Source organism: Zonotrichia albicollis, chromosome 30, assembly GCF_047830755.1.
Source record: "Zonotrichia albicollis isolate bZonAlb1 chromosome 30, bZonAlb1.hap1, whole genome shotgun sequence".
NCBI classification, from domain to species: Eukaryota; Metazoa; Chordata; class Aves; order Passeriformes; family Passerellidae; genus Zonotrichia; species Zonotrichia albicollis.
Window position 1 is genome coordinate 1792279 of NC_133848.1, and position 7459 is coordinate 1799737.

The window sequence follows — 7459 nt, forward strand, 5'->3', positions numbered from 1 at the left end:
CCCCCAGCCTGCCCATGGCCAGCCTGGGGCTGCTCACGGGGCTTTTCTGTGCTGAGCATTGGCCTGGCCGTGTTCTTGAGAGTGCCTGGGCAAGGAGCCTGGAGTCCCCAGGGCCTGGGCTGAGGCGTCAGCGCTGCCCCAGCAGTGCCCATGGCCTGTCCCTGCTGCAGCCCTGGCACTGCCACCCCCAGGACTGTGCCCAGCCCTGAGAGCACTCAGGCCCTGCAGCAACACCAGGGCCACCAGGGCAGCGGGGCAGGGCCACGGCAGCAGCACTGGCAACACCAAGTGCTGCTGCTGCTGGGCACATCTGCTGGGCCAGCCCTGATCTGCCCCAGCTCTGCACACAGACATTGCTGCTGCAGCTCCAGAGAAGGTAACAAAAGGGCATCGCTGCAAGAAAACACTGCAGGGAGATCCTTTAGTTCCTTTAAAGTCACCAAGAGCACAGCCCCTCATTGAGACAGTCTGTGGCCACAGGGAACGTGGAGAGAAACAAAATGAGAAATTACACAATGACATTTCTTTGTAGATAATGTGAAAAAATAAAACAAGAGATAAAATACTCCACAACCAAACCAACAAGCAGTAGCAAGGATGAGTTTTATTAAAAGTCATTTGCTGAAACTGGCCAGCAGTTTAATGTTTCTGAAACCCTCCAGTCATCAGTCTCCTCACTGCAGCCTTGAGCTCCTGGTTCCTCAGGCTCTAGATAACGGGGTTCAGGGCTGGAGGCACCACCGAGTATAGAACTGAAACTGGCAGATCTAGGGATGGCGAGGACATGGAGCGGGGCTTCAGGTAGGTAAATATGCCGGTACTGACACACAGAGAGACCACAGCCAGGTGAGGGAGGCAGGTGGAAAAGGCTTTGTGCCGTCCCTGCTCAGAGGGCATCCTCAGCACAGCCCTGAAGATCTGCACATAGGAGAAAACAATGAACACAAAACAGCCAAATGCTAAAGAGATGGAAAACACAATTAGCCCAAATTCCCTGAGATTTGAGTGTGAACAGGTGAGCTTGAGGATCTGTGGGATTTCACAGAAGAACTGACACAGGGCATTGCCATGGCACAGAGGCAGGGAAAATGTATCGGCTGTGTGCATGAGAGCATTGAGAAAGGCAGTGGCCCAGGCAGCTGCTGCCATGTGGGCACAAGCTCTGCTGCCCAGGAGGGTCCCGTAGTGCAGGGGTTTGCAGATGGACATAGCACATGATGGTCAGGAGGGAAAACTCTGCTGCAAAAAAGAAGAGAAAGAAAAAGAGCTGAGCAGCACATCCTTTGTAGGAGATGTTCCTGGTGTCCCAGAGGGAATTGTGCATGGCTTTGGGGACAGTGGTACAGATGGAGCCCAGGTCAGTGAGGGCCAGGTTTAGCAGGAAGAAGAACATGGGCGTGTGCAGGTGGTGGCCGCAGGCTACGGCGTTGATGATGAGGCCGTTGCCCAGGAGGGCAGCCAGGGAGATGCCCAGCAAGAGGCAGAAGTGCAGCAGCTGCAGCTGCCGCGTGTCTGCCAATGCCAGCAGGAGGAAGGGCCTGATGGAGCTGCTGTTGGACATTTGCTGGGGCTGCACTTGGGGACCTGTTCATGGAGGAATAGATAGTGAAGGGTTAGGGGAGATAGTTGTAATAAAATCAAAGCCATTTCCCATATACCCTGCCCTGGAAAACAGACACAATCTTTGCTTTTTGAGTACTGAGGTTTTCTTTAGACGCTCCCCCATATCTCTCCGTGTGTTCTTGGATATCAGAAACCCTCTGCATTTCTACTCCACGCAGGGAGAACAGAGCAAGTTCTGGGAGGCGAAGTGATGAGAGGAAACCAGGGGAGATTGTCATTCATTCTGACCTGTTCTGAGTTTCTTTGGACTTTAAACTTTCCAGGTGGAGGGTGATAACCTTCCCATGCTTCCCCTAAAATGTCACCAGGTCCTGCTGAGAGCAGATGGATCCACCACAGCCCACTCTATGTTTTTAGCCAAGGACTCATCTTGCTCATTTCACAAACCCAGTAGCCTTTTCAGTGTCAGAACACCTCTGCCTTTCCCCATCAGTCTTATAACCCAGAGATGCTCTAGGACAGGTTTGTATCCTGGATTGAAGCTCTGAAGCTCCCAGCTTGGACTGAAATCTCAGGGAGATTTCCAAGTGTCCTTATGATGGCATTGGATGAAGGGAGATGCAGTTCCTTCCCTGGCTGCCCTGACAGCATTGCCCAGAGCCGGGCACTGGGGACAGCATCACCCTGAGCCAGCTGTGCCCCCTCCAGAGCCCCCAGGGCCGGACAGCTGCTCCCAGCCCTGTGCTCTGCAGAGGGAACTGGGCCCGGGGCTGCAGAGTTGCCCCATGGCTCTGCTGCAGTTCTGCCTGCACAGGAGGGGCTGCATGCCTTGGAGCCCCGGCCCTGAGGGCAGAGGCTGGGCTGGGGCACAGAAGGGAGGGGGCTTGTTCAGAGGGAGGGGCTGCACTGGAGGGAATCCTGTGGGCATCTCTAAACTCTCCCTGCCACAGCAATCCCGGGGTTTGTTTTCTCTCATTGCCTGATCTTCTCTCTGCTTCCTGCAGATTTTCCTCCTGCAGGTGTTTCCCTGTGCCTGATTTCTCCCTGCCAGCACTCACAGACCCCAAATCTCTGTGAACTCTCCTTGGCCCTACAGAACCCTGCCTGTTTGCAGGGCACTGGTTGGGGGCAGGTTCTGTTTGCAGCTTGGAGAAAGGACAGCTCAGACTGAGCCTGATGGCTCCAGCAAATGTGATGCTGCTGCTGTCCATGGGCAGAGAGGCGGAAAGCTCATTAGGGATCTCCTGTGAACATAATGATCACTAAATTTACCAGGTCAGATATTACAGGCAATTGTCAAAATTTATAGTCATCCTTTAATATTTACCTCCCATCCCTGCCATTCTCCAATAGTAGGAAACTGAATGCAAAGTCTAAGGAAATTTCTTATATTTTATCAAGTCCTTGACTTGGAAATATTGTATGACTGATCAGAACCCCTCAGCATGTAAGAGATTCATGAGCATTTCACCTCCCCTGCACCAGAAAAACTCAGAATTGTACTCACAGAGTCTGTAGGCATTGGGAAGTTCCAGCTTCAGGAGATCACTGCAGGAGCTGCAGCTGCATTGTCCTGCAGCCAGAGGTTCCTGTGCCAAGGGCTGGCAGTGATTCTGCCCCAGACACTTCTCAGCACCTTCCCAGCCCTGACTGGTTGAAGATCTCTGTGCCTCTGTGCTGTGCCCATGGTGGCTGCAGGCAGTGCCCCAGCCCTGCTGGGCTGGCAGAAGAGCTGCTCATCCAGAGAAATGGGCTTTTGAAGCTCTTCTTGGTTACCAGGAGCTGCCTCTCTGCTAGGAGCCCAGCCCAGCTCAGCAGCACAGACACAGCACAAGGACTTTAATGAGCCTCTGGGGCTTTGTGCTCAGGCCCTGAACATCAGTCCCTGAGAGGGAGCTGAAGAAACTTCTCCAGAACTCCAAATCAGAATCCAACTCTGAAGTTTCTTGGACTTTTAATGGGTCCCACTGAGGAACACGAATGAGAAAGTGTCTCCATGCCCCAGGCAGAGCAGAGAACTGGAGGCTGTGATGAAAGGTAGGGACAAAGAGAAGCCAAGTCTTGGTGCCCTGGGACACAGCGGGGTCTGTGCCACCAAGGGCTGTGAGGAGACACCTTGTCCTGAGGCACTGGGGCCTCCTGGCACAGCCCCAGCCAGGCTGGGCACTGTCAGCCCCTTGTCCTGCCCTCAGCATCCCTCCCTAGCCCACATCCCAGTGGCCTCAAGGATCTGCTGGAAGGAGTCCCTGGGGAGCCTTGCTCAGGAATTGCTGTGGGGGCTCCTGAATGCTCCCTGCAGGGACTGCAGGTTTTTCAAAGGACTTTGGGTTTGGCTTTTGCCTTGGAGTCTCTGAGGGCTTTGTGCAATCATGGCCTCCAATTATCTGCTGTGATTAGTCCCTGGAGAGGCTTTGTCAGTAGCAACACTCAGTGGGGCTCATTGATACTTCAGGGTACTTCAGTTTTTTAAGGTACTTGGTGTTTCCCGTTTGATACATACTCTATGAAAAAGATTGTGCAGTCAAAGCCTCCAATTACCTGCTTTAATTAGTCCCTTGAGAGCCTTTATCAGTAATGACACTTAGTGGGCTCATTAATGATTCAAGGTACTTCAGTTATTTTAAGGTATTTGGTGTTGCCCTTTTGATGCAGGCTCTGTGAGAGTTCTGTGCAATCATGGCCCCAATTTTCTGCTTTAATGAGTCCCTTGAGAGCTTACTACTGACACTCAGTGGGGCTCATTAATGCTTTGAGATACTCAAGGTTTTTAAGGTACTTTGGCTTTTCCTTTCCACTCTGTATCTCTGAGAGGTTTTTGTGCCATCCTGGCCTCCAATTCTCTCCTCCAAGGAGCCCATGAGGAGCTTGTTTTGGGGATGGACCTCAGGGAGACTCATTCATGCTTTCAGACACTTTGGGTTTTCTTCTGACTTTGACTCCTGGAAAGGTTTGTGCTATTTCCTCCTAAGCCTGAACTTCCAGGGCTCAGCTCCAAAGGCACCACAGGGCTCATTAGGATCAGGCAAGTCCTGAAAAACCACAGCTCTGCCTTGATTTCCCTCTGGTCTGGAGCAGTTCATTAGGAATATTTCCTTTTACAGTTATGGAGAAATATTTCAAAGAGCTTCTAAGAAATATGTAATCCTCTTTTAAAGAGTGTATTTTATTACTGTTCTCTTTAGAGAAGAGCCGATTGCAGCATTCGTGATTGATATTGATATAGGGCCGCTCCTAAGAAGGTCTGGCGAGATCAGAGAAGTTGTTTACCTTGACAGCTTATCCATTGTTGGCAACCTTGCTCCACATTCCTCAACTCCATGTGAGAAACGACTTTTACTTTCAAAAATTGAAATGCTGTATTAAAACCTTGTCAAAATACAACGGAAGACTGAATAAAGGAAAGAATACAGCACCACTGGCAAAGAATTCAGTCACTATGTGCTCATCCACAAAATGGATGTTCTGTCTTGTATACCTCCAGCCCCTCACAAATTCTTGTCAGTCGACTCCTTCTTCTCTGTCCAGTGGTGGAGATCACTTTCTTACACCTTGAATGGAGGTCAGGTGCTGCCATAGTAACAAGCCGACCATCCCAAATGCCCCAACTACTGAGGCCATCCTGTGATAACAATGCAAGGGGGAGGGGAGGGATAACTAAACATCTACAAAACTTCTCTGAACATATATTTAATATTCACCCCTTAATTGTGAGAGTCAACCATAGGATTACTCATCTATAAGAACCCCTTTTTCTTTTTCTATAAGTCAGTTTTCTCAAACAATTAAGTGAAAAAAATTTCTCTCTCTTTTTAAGGAGTGTGAAGGTCCACCCGAAATGAACGGGTGACGAATGATTTTTGAGTGCAAAAATAACCAACATAGGCACAGGGGTTTTGCAGTAGCAAATCAACAAGATGCAATTTATTGATAATAACTACAGCTAAATATGCGTTTGGTTAGAGGATCCGGGGAAGAGAAGGATAGGATAAGGGAAAAAGGGAGGAAAGAAAGTTAGGGAATGGGGTATAGCTACCAAGACGTGATGCCTTCGGCGTCCCGCCACCGATGCTTACTGGTACACGTCTTGGGGAGATCTCGGAGAGGCAGTCAAACCGAACCCCAGATATACTGTTCTTGGTTGGGGGAAGGGTGGCCGAAATTAGGTTTCCATGGAGGGGAAAAGGATAGATTATTCCATTGTTTTCATGGCCGAATGCTCCCAGGTACGTTTACTCTGGGCAGGTTCTCCCCCTTCCCTGAGTTGGGAGGGGGTACAGTCCCAGTCTCTGGAAGGAGGTGGCCAGGGGGGTGCCATGGGGGTGCCATGGGGGTGCCAATAGGGTGCCAGTGGGGTTCTTGGTTCTTTGATGAGGGGATTCGCATCTCTGTTGGTCCATCACGGTGGTTGAAGACAGGCAAGAGGGGTCTTCTCTTGGAGGGCGGGGGGGGAGCCACCCCAGAGCTCAGTCCAGCCAGGCCTGAAGTTTGGAAGAAAGTCCAGTTCCATTGTTCAGGAAAGAGCAGCATGCCCCCTTCGAGTACAGCATGGCATGTTCTGCAGACACCATCTGTAAACACGCTAAATACGCATGAGACTTTCTTTCCCAACTGGCTCAACAGTTTTTTAACCCTTCGGTGGTCCTTTTCTCATGACAATTGTGAGGCAAAAACTGAAGGATTTCCGGATGGACTTCCACAAGGAGTCATACCAGCATCTGTTGATGTGGGCAAGGAAAGTGGGAACAGGAGAAAAAAATCTTAGGTTTTCCTTAGACACACTTATTTGGAATGCACAAAGGCATCACAGAGGTCCAGTAAGGCTTTGACTCCCATATACCAAGCTGAGGCTGCTACCCATAGTCAGTGTATCTTAAGGGTGAGTACAGAGGCCAACTCGGTCCTGCCCTCCAGTCCCTGTTGAATTAAATAGACAACTGAGGAATGATAGAGGTCTGGTGTAGTCTTTTGTCCCTACCTTACCATGCCTACGGGGTTGCTACCCACAGCAGGGCTATGGAGCCTTCTTGGTAGCAAACAAAGGGGCCAACCCAGTCTTGCCCTCCTTCCTTTGTCTTATTTTCTTAAAGAAGCTGTCCCATTACCTTTTACAGTCCCTTGTGTACTTCCCCTCAACAGATGCTGGTAATTCTCACCAATTAAAACAGGAAGAGTTCTCAAGCTGGTTGGTGGAAGCTTGACTCTACTTTTTGGGTGTCTTGGTGTTTTTCTGGTTGTCTCTCAGTCTCTGCTTGAGAATCAATCTTGTTTCATTCAGCCTGGATGTTATAGTCCACTCTTTGGGTTTTTCTACTCACCCTTTGACTCTGTTGGCATGAGTCCATCCCTGCTCTGCAGTTCACACGGGCGATTCAGTGGTGAGCAGTACCTGAAAGGGACCTTCCCACTGAGGAGTTAGAGGCTGATCTCTCCATGACTTGATCATCACCCAATTCCAGGGATTAATATTATGGATTCTGAAATCCAGGGTGATAGTTAGAGGAATTGCCCCTTTATGTCTTAGCCCTTCTAAGGTTTGTGCTATAGACATAACTTATTTCTTGGCATTGGCTTCCCCTTCCTCATAGGTGGCAACCTTCTGGGGAGGGGGTCAGGAAGGGTAACCCAAACATCATTTCATAGGGTGACACCCCCAGATCTGACTGGGGTTGGGTTCTAATTCTTAATAAGGCCAAAGGGAGACATTTTATCCATGACATTTGGGTTTCAGTCTTTAGCTTAACTAGAGCTCTTTTAAGAGTTTCATTCATTCTGTCAACCTGACTGGAGCTCTGTGGATGCCATGGAGTATGTAATTCCCATATTACTCCCAGGGCCTGAACAACTTCCTGCAATATCTTCAATATGAAATGAGTACCCCAGTCTGAATCAATCCTGT

At 49.8% G+C, this 7459-nt stretch overlaps 1 pseudogene; it reads right to left on the bottom strand.

Annotated features, from left to right (window-relative positions):
• Positions 1-639: 639 nt before the first annotated feature.
• LOC141725613 (olfactory receptor 14J1-like) lies at positions 640-1654 on the bottom strand (annotated as a pseudogene).
• Between the last annotated feature and the right edge of the window lie 5805 nt (positions 1655-7459).